At 35.3% G+C, this 11,573-nt stretch overlaps 1 pseudogene; it reads left to right on the top strand.

Moving 5' to 3' along the window:
• Window positions 1-3,181: 3,181 nt before the first annotated feature.
• LOC120593251 (40S ribosomal protein S6-like) lies at window positions 3,182-3,935 on the top strand (annotated as a pseudogene).
• The last annotated feature ends 7,638 nt before the right edge of the window (window positions 3,936-11,573 follow it).

The raw sequence follows: 11,573 nt of genomic DNA, 5'->3' as shown, positions 1-11,573 counted from the left end.
ATTCTTGACAATGGGATTGTTTTAGATTATTTGCCTATACTCCAAGAGGTTTGTATCATATTTAATACCTCTTGTTGCACCTGGATAAACATTTCTTCCCAGGTTGAATTAGCAAGAACCAATTCTTTCAACTTCCCAGATCTCTTAAAGGGCATTCCAGTTTCACCTCTAGCACTGGCTGGTTAAGATTTAAATTTTCTGATATTTTCAGCTGGCTCCCAACTGGGTTCAGGGCTATTTTAAGATTTGTGTTGCAAATGCTCTACTTATGAGTGTTCTAAGTTGTTTTAAATACTTCATTGTTAAGCAGCTGATGTTCTGTAACAAAACACATAAAGCTCCCTACAAAAACTTAAGCAGTGGTCCCATGAAGGATGGAAATGATTTACCAAATTACTACATTCTCTCCATGTTTGTAATTTATGATTGTTCAAACTTTTACATTCTTGTCAATTACTCCTGATCTCTTCTGATGTTATAAACTTAATGTCTTTGTAATACTTTAACCTTTGCTGAATAATTTGACTACTGAAAAGCTTTTTTAGTTTGGCGGGTGCCTGAGAGACCTCTCCTAAGCAAATGGCTCTAGTTTCTATATTGCCTTCTGCCAGGCCACAGGAGTCTCGTGGAGAAACTAGAACAGGTATCCAAATTACTCTGGCACAAATACAGGACAAATTGATCAGAGCAATCATCAACATTGTCAACATGTTTTGACTGAAAGGGGGAAATGTCAAATCTGAGAATGAATGTGCCCATTAAGAAAGACTCCTGGTGAATAACTGGGCTCAAATTTATAAATAAAGCCTAGTAGTCATTGCTAAAAAGGGGCCTCATGTGCTGTTTGTGCTTCCAGGAAAAGCTGCACTGAGCTGCAAGCCTCCTGTACTGTGTTCCTGCCTTCAGAGTCTTTCCATGTAAAGGAGTTCCTGGAATCATATTTCAACAAATTGCTGAGACCTTCTCATTCAATCAGAGCTGCACAGCTATATTCTCATTTGCATCTTCAGCTGTATCTTTATTTGCATCCTCACTGATCAATCAGAACTGATCCATTCCAACTAATCATGACAGTGCTTTTTGAACCAATCAAGCTGTGAGGATTTGGAGTTCTCATTTCTATGAGAATGGACTGATTAGGGACCAGGGATGGGAACTCTTCTCTATATAAGCCAGCTTCACCTCTGTCTTAGTGTAGCACACTTTCAGTTTCCATAGAAGACTGTTTTCCCAGCTGGAGCAACGACATCCACGTAAGCTGCAACACTGGCTTTGGCTGAGTTGCAACAACAGAGCAGAGCTGTCTCAACAGACTATCATGCAGCTGTCTCACCAAACTGGAGCAGAGTTGTCTCACTCCACCAGAGCTGTAACACTGGAGTTGTAACACTAGGGCTGCCTCTCCAAGGAATAATCTCATAGCTGTGCTATTCCACAACCGGTGCTTTATCACAATTGAGCTGTTCCACAGCCAAGCTATAGCACGATGAGATGTTTGCACTGAATAAAGTCTCTCTAACCTGTCCACATCCCAAATTAGAACTCCTGTCAGTATTGAATTGGTAACGGCAAACCTTAATTGACAATGGGATATAGAATTTTCAAGATTTTTACAATCAGAACTTTGAAGACATTTTTTTTTAACTTGTAGTGTTGCTGATGAAAAATCTGATAATTCCTTTTATTATTTGTAATTTGTTCTTTATCTCAACCAGTTTATATAATCTTATTTATCTATGTTCCAGTTGTTGATAAAGTCTTGCAATCAGTTTTCTTGTTGAATGTCCTGCTACTGAAGTCTCCTATTCACTAGAGTGCCTTTCCAGCATTTCTTATACTCTCTGCTGCAGATTTTCATCTGTTCATTCTTCACCTGTCCTGTGATTTTTAAACTCTGGTTGATCCATCCTTCAATCTAAAATTTATCAAAATCTGAAGTTTCCTTATGATCTTCATGATCATTCTCAGCACTGTAGGAAAATAATTTTTCTTTTGTAAATATGACTGTTATTTCAGTGGGAAATTGGAAGAGAAAGGAAGTAAATAGGTATGCATCGTCAACCTTCTTCAATTGGCACTGATAGGATTTTGATAAGTTATACATAAAATGAAAATGAATATTACATGAAATCATCAACAGTATCATCAACACCATCCAGCAATACTTCTAGACTTCCAATTTGTCACATTTACAATTTTAAACCTTGTTCAGTTTCTCAGACTTCTGACTTACATTTCCCCAATCATTCAGTTCTTCTCCAGATTGAAAATAAAAATTAATTAAAAGTAATTCTTCAATATACAGATGTGTATTATTTAATTGTACACTCAATATATACCTTTAGTAACCACTGTTATCCCAATACATTTAATTTAAAAAATATTTAAAGAGTAAAAAAACCAATTTCTTTAATTATGACTAAATCTACACTTTTCCTTCATGCATATTCATTTTTTTCTTCCTTCCATGTGTTACATTTGGAAAAGATGGCGTTCCTCATCTTCTATATAATCATCCCCCTATGCTCTGAATCTTATCTTGGCCTTGTTTTACCAACTTCCTCACATTTTCCTTTTCCTCCAAACTTTCTCCTTTGTATCAATATCTGAATATGCTTATCTCTAATCTCAACCAAGCCACATTTGATTCCATACTATCTAACAGTGGTAACCCATATCTCTCAGTTTACATTCATAGTCACTTTCTAGAGAGGAATGTCTATATTCTTTGTCTCTATTTTCCCATTTCTGTTTACATATTATAATATATAAGTTATTTTATGTATGTAATATAGCATAATTATGGCAACCTATTACACATGAAGTGGTCTAGCTTGCTTTTTTTCACTTAACAATATCACCGAGGCAATAGTAGGAAAACAGTTTTTAACAGCAGCGATATGTTCCATTACATAATTATAATGTATTTATCTAATCAGTTCTTTAGTGAATGTCATTTAGGCTGTTTTCAGTTTTATAACAAACATTAATGTAAAGACTGTCATCATTCATATGTCATTTTGTTGATGTGCCTATATAAAGAGTAAACTTCTGAAAAATTAAATCAGGTAGAGGCATATGTATATTCTTAATATTGACAGATGGACAAATTTCTCACCATTAAAATTATTCCAGTGTTGCTCTTTCTCATGGTGTCTCAGAGGCGGTTGGCTACTTCAGGATGAAGCTGAACATCTCCTTCCCAGTCACTGGCTGTCAGAAGCTCATTGAAGTGGACGATGAATAAAAACTTCATACTTTTTATGAGAAGCGTATGGCCATAGAAGTTGCTGCTGATGCTCTAGGTAAAGAATGGAAGGGTTATGTGGTTTGAATTAGTGAAGGGAACAACAAACGAGGTTTTCTAATGAATAAAGGTGTCTTGACCCATGGTCATGTTCGCCTGCTACTGAGTAAGGGGCATTCCTGTTTTAGACCAAGGAGGACTGGAGAAAGAAAGCACACATCTGTTTGGGGTTGCATTGTGAATGCCAATCTGAGTGTTCTCAATGTGGTCATTGTGAAAAAAAGAGGAAGAAGATATTCCTGGTCTCACTGATACTATAATGCCTCGTCTCCTGGGACCTAAAACAGCTAGCAGAATCTGCAAACTTTTCAATCTCTCTAAAAAAAAAGATGTCTGCCAATATATTGGGAGAAAGCCCCTAAACAAAGAAGGTAAGAAATCTAGGACCAAAGCACCCGAGATTCAGTGTCTTGTTACTCCATGCATCCTGCAACATAAACGTTGGAGGCATATTGCTCTGAAGAAACAACATACTAAGAAAAATAAGGAAGAGGCTACAGAATATGCTAAACTTTTGGCTAAGACAATGAAGGAGGCCAAAGAGAAACGCCAGGAACAGATTGCCAAGAGATACAGACCTTCCTCTCAGAGAGTGTCTAGCTCTAAGTCTGAGTCCAGTCAAAAATGAGATTTTGTAAGAGTAACAAATAAATGAGATCAGACAACAAAAAATTATTCCAGTGCTCTTTCCCACCACCACTGTGTGAGACAACCTGTTTCTCTCAAACTTGCAATGATTACTGTCTCAGCTTTTCTCTTTTTTTCCTCTCTCTTTGATTCCTTTGTAGGTTTCTCTTCCTCTTTCATAAAATATTGATGTTTCTCTTTTTCCCGGACCATACGTTCTTCTCACTCTACACACATCCCCTGTGCAATGTCATCTTATCCCTTGGCTTTATTTCCAATTTATATATTGAAGACTCCTAAGTCTTTATGTCCAGATGGAATGCTCTGAGTCATATTAAATTATCTCTCAGATGTTTTCATTAAGATGTTTTTCAGTCTTTGCAAACTTAATGAATCTGAAACTAAGTTCGTTTTTCCTCTGAACTGCTTGGCTTTTAAAGATTCCTAGCTCAGTGAAGTTTCCCTCTACACCCTATCACGACTCTAGACTGAAGAGGAATCCTCAAATTCTACTTTCCCTTATCAGCCCCTTTCGTTTTACTACTGCTTTAACATGCCCAATAATATTCTAAGTTCAGATAGTACTATTTTCTAAACATTTGCCAAATCTCTCTATTTCTCTACGCTATTTCTGCCACTACTTTCATCCAGCTCACTGTTAGCTTTTGTGAAGTTAATGAGCATGCATGGTGCTCTCCTTTCATCTACTCTCTGAACTCCAATTAGAGTGATCTAAAACAATAACAACAACAACCAACAAAAAATTGAATTTAGTTACTTTACATCCTTGCATAAAATATTTCAATAACTTCTCAACTTCTTAGGATAAAGGGCTTTTCTGTCTTCACATCAATCATCATGAGATCTAGCCAAACTGAACTTTATGTCTTCTCTCAATTTCATGGTTTATTGTGTATGCTGCTCTATCTTCCTGGTACGCTCTTCTCCTCTATCAAATTGCAGCCGAATTGTCATCTCTTTACAGAGATAATATCTGGTTTCTACAAAATGTTTGGCCTCCCTAAACTTTCCTCATCATGTTAATTTAACATTTGATTATAATTACTAGCCTTGTCTATATACCATTTTAGAATATATTTTATAATACCAAGAACTATTTTTTGTTGCTTACCAACACATAGCTAGTGTTTACTTAGCACAGTGTCTTACACATAGTCAACAATCAATAAAGGCTTATTTAAATACATGAATGAACAAATTATTACTTGTTTGTCTTGATAGAAGCAATATGGTGAGGCAAAAAGTAAGATGGAAACAGAACAGTAAGTCGTTTTCTCAGAACTGCGAATGGAGTCAAATCTGTGATTTGCTGTTGTGCCTTTCCAAGATGGTTAATGGTATAGATAAATAGTCTGCAGCCTTAGAGGATAATGGGACAGCAGACTCAATGCAGGTAGAACCCATAACTGTATCTTCACTACCACAGCAGTGTAAAGTGAATGGTATGAATACACAGCTGTAATTTTTTTTCAACTTTATTGAGATATAATGGACATATTCAGCTCTAAATTATTAACTAGTCCAATTTATGTGAGATCTGGTAAATTATATGCAGAAAATTGTTACTATGTGAGGGGTTAATAATTTTTAACAATTACTATTCCTGAAATAGATTGCCCAATTTTAATAAACAGCAAAGTGCCTGATACCACCAACTATTTTACTAAGTTAAGGTTTTTTCTTTTAAATTCTTTGGTGCCTATCAAGAGTGGGAGTAAAAAAATCTAGATTACTTGGCATTTATTGGGTAAACAGCATTTTATTTTTACACAAACATTGACATTAATTAAGTCTTACAACATCTGGGATGTAGAAGACTGTTTAGCTAATTTTGCAGAGGAGAAAATAAATTCACAGTGGCTTGGAAATATGCCAACGTCACTGAACAAGTCAGTGTCAGGACTGGAAATATTACTCAGGAATTTTTGGTTGTGAATCTTCTGTTTAACCAACCTACTCTCATATTGAGATATATTCCCGTTTTTGTATTTCCTGTCAAACCTGAAAGGCCAAGCAGTCTCATGAGAATTCTTGTGTCTAATCTCAAATTTATGAGAGAGTGCACCATAGTAAGCATCACATAGGTATTTCTAATGTTATACATTCATGTGAATCAGAATTTTAAAAATATTTTTACTTTCCATTTTTTTCTCTTTTTTCCTCTTTTTAATTTTCTTTTTGTTCCTTAAAAAAAAATGTTACAAGACATAGAGCTCAACTCTTTAAAGAAAATCATTATGATTATAAAGCAAAAGAAATCCAAATATATGTTTCACTTTTTACTTCTAAAAGCCATTTTGTAGTATGTGCTATTTTGGTCATATTGCATAAATCAAAAAATATTTTTAAAAATCCATTTTTGAAAGAAAAATTGTAATATAATTGCTTAAAACTTCATAGTGTAATACCTAGGTTAAACATAAAATAAGTCAAGTCAAATGTAACATAGATCCACACCACCTTCTTTCCAATAGTCCTTCTTGATCCATTCATTTATTGTGGACAGAGGGAAATTGTCATGGACTATTCGGCAAGTATTTAGCCAGCCTAGATTCTGATGCAGGACAATCTGGGCTCCAATTCTACATCTGCAACCAACATGCTAAGTGACTCCGGACAAATCCTTTCACATCTTTGTGCTTCAATGTCCTCCTCATCTGTAAAATGAGGATACTAACAGTACCCACTTCATGGGTTATTATGAGGATTAAATGAATTAATCTATGTAAAACATTTAGGAAGCATTTACATTTTTGTATGTGTGGTTCCAGTGACCAGATTCTTGTTTTATTCCATAAGAAAGAATCCAAAGGCAAGATGAACAACAAACAGGAAAGCACAAGTTTTATTAAGGGGAAAGTACATGCTGGAGGAGGTGGAGTGTGGGTTTACTCTGGAGAGGGAGAGGCAAGGAAGGAAAGGGAGAGGGAGGGGAGAGACGGGAGAGAGGGGAGAGAAATTGAGAGAGAGAGAGAGAGAGTCAGGAGGCATTTACATTTAATAAATGTAACACATTTAGGAAAATACCTGGCTCATAGCTACACTATATAAGTATCAGTTATTAATATTGTTTGAGATGTAATTGTTATATTTTGAATATCTAAGATTAGTTTTAGATAAATGTTCTATATGCTATAGAACACATTAAGTACAGAAGGGGAAAAGAAATGTTAGAACAGGAGACAAAGATGAGATTTGGCAGAAAGCCAGGTTTCCATTTGTAACTTATTTCTGTAACATTTCCATAAACTTCCCTCGAGTACAATGAAAAACTGTGTAAAGTGATACTCCTGGCTTTGAATGAATTCACAGCACAAGGGAATTCTCACAGTAAAATTGACTGGCTAAGAATGTTCAGCTACTTTTCCCTCAGAAGAATAACACAGGAAAATGTGGGCATATCATTTTTAGCATATTTTAAAATTGATCTCAGACAGTAGCCAATTTTTATAAACGTTTGCTAGAGGAATGGTAAGCATAGCTATGCTGTACATTTTATTGGGCTTCATGAAAGCCTGATATTTGCAGAGGAGCAGACTTTATTCTATCACTTTGAAGGTTGAGATAGCTTGCAAAAGATGATCCTTGATAAATAAGGAAATGTTTGTAAGGTGCATGCTTTAAAACTACAGCTAGATACCCCAAAGAAGAATTTAAGAAAGAGAAGCAAAACTTTTTTCATTCAGTATTCATTTGTGGGCTTAATAGTTAAAAATATAGTTCCAAATTTTGGGTTGCTATTCAATTTTAAATGGTAGACAAGCAAGTGTGTAGAAAACAAACTGGAAATCTAAGAGTATTCAATATGCTAGTGTAAGTGTAGAGAATTATAAAAATACACTGAGATAACATTGTACAACTTTAGGGAAAATCTAAACTTTGAGATATCATTCTGTTTTTAATCTCAGGGACGATGAACTAGTGTTCCCTTGAGTCTTTACATTACTGATGAGAGCTGTGAAAAACATGGAGTTTAGAAGGTAGAAAACAGATTATTTGGCATAAAAAAAAGGCATTATGCATCAAATTGAAATAAAATTGGTCATTGTGATACAGGGCTCTCTCTTGATTAATGGGTAGTTTTGCAGCACCACCACCACCAAACAACAACAACAACAACAACAACAACAAAACAAACCTGGTATTATCTGAGTCTTACTCAGCATTCATTTCAGAGTTGTAAAATTTCCAACAAAATCTTCTTCAAGCATGGAAATTTAAATGATGAATTAGGAATGTGTTGAATCACACCATGCTATCTTCTCAGGTGTTTCCCTTGCCAAATTTCACCTTCCAGATGGAAATACCTGTTTGTGCAATTTCTGGTAAGGGAGTCTGTGCTTTCAAAGAGCCACTCAGGAACTATAATAGCTCCCCTCTCGCCCCACCCCCAAGTATGTCAACAAAAAAAAAACTCTTTAACAACAGTATGCAAGTTTTTAGAAAGAAAACAAAGAACACACAATTTCAGTGTTTTAAACACTGTTCAAATTTCTAGTTAGTTTACCACTAAAGTTGAAAAAGTACAATTGAATGTGAGGTAGAAAGTAAACTTATCTTTTCATGTAGTTGAAGACAATTAGATATTTTTCTAGATATTACTTCATTTCTCATTAAATAATAATTCTGTGCATGTGCAACCCCAAAATAGAACTCCTTTCAGACTTCACTGATTTAGTCCAGCCTACTTTTCAATAATTACATCAAATCAGTTAAATGGACATAGAAAATCCAAACTTTAGTTGAAAAATCTGATCCTGTTTAGAGTTTGCTTTGTTTTTTTCATGAACACATAATTGAAACTGGATTTTTTTTTTTTTAAGTCATCTTATTTTAAATTCATGTAAAAGTTTAGGAGATCCATGGACTGGCACTGTTAACATTACCTCTTAGAAATGTAAGGTCTTGGGCCTCACTCCTGATTTTCAGAATCAGAATCTGTTTTAACAAGATCATCACTGAAGTTTGAGAAGTGCCGCTCAAAGAGACACTAGAAGAGAGCCTGACTCATAACAAGGGCTTAGTAAATGTGTGGATCGGCTGGCTGACTACATGAATAAATGATTTCAGGAAAAACTGACAATTAAGTGAGCTTGAGGCAAAAAAAATAACAGCACTTTACTTAATGAAAAAATTATAATCAATGGATACACCTTGGTATTTTGTCCTGAGGTGACCTAAGTAGATGCAATGTTAATTACCAAGGGAATGGAAGATTATTAAAGCAGTCTCATCATAAATGAAATGGGAATCTTTTCATATGATCTGAGACTGCAAATCATTTTCTAATGACTCTGAAAGGAAGAGAAGAAGGAAGGAACCCTAGGTGGATGTTAAGAGACAATTCTAAGAATTTTTTTCTTTATATTTGTATAAATGATAAACTTTGACACATTTTTAGTATTTTTTTCTGTCAGAAGTGATAATAAATTTTGAAAATAAGTTGTTTGATAATGATTAGTGCAATAAATGAATATTAATATATTGTTTTGGCCTGTAATTTAAATATTACCCTCCCACATTTCCTTTAGGAGGGTATAATCTTTGATCACCTTATCCTGTGGGGAGAACCTATGTTCCTCTCTCCCAGCTACTCTCTCTTAACACACAGCCACACTGGGGACAGTTTGGCAGCAGGGCAGCACACAGCCAGTTGCCCTCTAGGGTGCAGGGATGTCATTTGCTTCACTCTCTGCTTTGCTTTCTGGCTGCATGCAGTGTGGGCCAAAAAAGGATTTATTCTACTGAACAGTGTGTAAAAGAGAGGATGTAAAACAATTCACACAATGGAACACTCTGCTGCGAGCGCCACTATCTTTTAAAGTTAGCCCCTGTCTGAAGACAATAGAATGAGTGATTCTCAAGAAGACATCATAAATTCACCAAGGAACACCATACAGCAGGATAAAAGGTTTATGGTTACAAAAATTTATTGATTCTATAATGACTAAGATAAAGTCTGTTTTTGCATGGTGAAAGATTATTTCAAAATTTTCTTTATCATAATAATCTTATTTAATTTTACACAATTACTGTGTTTAAAATAAAGATTTTTTTGGATATTAAACAAAACAAAACAGCACACACACACGACATATTGCCTAAATGCCATCGATGTGTAGCTGCTAAATAAAATGAAGTATTTAACTTTGAATTTGATTTCCAAAATAAGATGTTTGGGTAGAGCTTTTTTCTTAATGACTGTTCATGTGCAACCTTGGGTTACATTCCTTGTTAGTAATACATATTTTTCACCTCTACCTCTCCCCTACATTATTACTTCCTCTAGCCGTAGGACCAAGTTCCTGGAGGAGGAAGGGTCTTAGCAGCAATCAGTCATTCATTCATACATTGTCACATGCCACACATTTGCTCAGCTCTTTTTATGTACCATTTCAATTAATGCTCATAACATCTCTATATTTTAATAAAAGAGGAAACTAAGGATTAGCAAAGAAGGTATTGTGTACAAAGCTCTCCAGCAGTCAGGCGGAGCTGGGGATGATACACCCAGTCTTCCGGAATTCTAAGTTTCCATACCATGCTCTTTATGTTACTGCTTTTCCATAACATCTCTACAAAAGGAAAAAAACAAAGGCACCCCTCTCTTTCAGAGGTAAGGTGATTTTAGGTTCATTTAGGTACCCATTCTTGCAAAGTTAAGGAAAGATTGTGCTGTTCAGTGAATATTTTGCTAGGTCCAAAGCCAATTTCATTGACTTTAGAAGAGAATAATAGCACTTACATTTACATATAGCACTTGCAGGTCACCTTACTCCAGGCCTGGGGTAGGCACATAAAAAACTATAAAGAATCAAGCAGCCCCTGACATTTTGTCTAATGGGGAAATACATGTGCTAACTGATGTGATAAATACTGTGATTAACAAACAAAACAAGGGACTTTGGAAAACAGTGGAAGAAATGACTAACTCAGCCTGGGGCATCATGAAATATTTTTCAGGGAAGGTAAAATTCAAACTGCTTTGAAGGACGAAGAGGAATTTGCAGAGCAGGTAAATAAAGGGGGTAGGTTGAGAGAGGAGTATGCACAAAACATGAAGGTCTACACAGATGGTGAACTGGGGGAACTACAAATAGCTTAATCCTAGAGATTTATGCTTTATTCCAACTTTACAGACAGAATTTAGCTAAGCAGTAGATAATTTAGCTGAACAGCATAAGGATGGTTAATTTGGAAAGAGGAAAGGATACATTTCAATTTTGAGAATTGGCTTGGTTGGAGAAGAAGGATCGATACTTGGATAGGGGATCAAGATTTCTGAAAAGAGATGGGACTATTGGGCTGAAAATCTAGGCTTGTTTGGCAAATTACTCATAGAGATAGTAGTAGCTGAAGCTAGTACCTGAATTGCAACAATAAGATTTTCTAATCCTTGTAGATCTTCTCTTTTTTCTTTTTGTTATCCACTGAGGAGTTCTCCTGTTGTGTAAACTTCAAAACTCAGCTTCACACCTGTCTCAATAAATTGTCTCTAAGGAGAGAAGGAAAGAATTTAAGTGATCTGAAAAACATAATTTTGCCGAATTCATTTCTTTCATACAAATTCACAAAAACTCAGTTTGCTTATGTAAAAGTGATACTTATTATAGTCATA

Source organism: Pteropus medius, unplaced genomic scaffold, assembly GCF_902729225.1.
Source record: "Pteropus medius unplaced genomic scaffold, Ma_sr-lr_union100, whole genome shotgun sequence".
In the NCBI taxonomy this organism is placed as follows: Eukaryota; Metazoa; Chordata; class Mammalia; order Chiroptera; family Pteropodidae; genus Pteropus; species Pteropus medius.
This window is presented reverse-complemented; position numbering and strand designations above follow the sequence as displayed.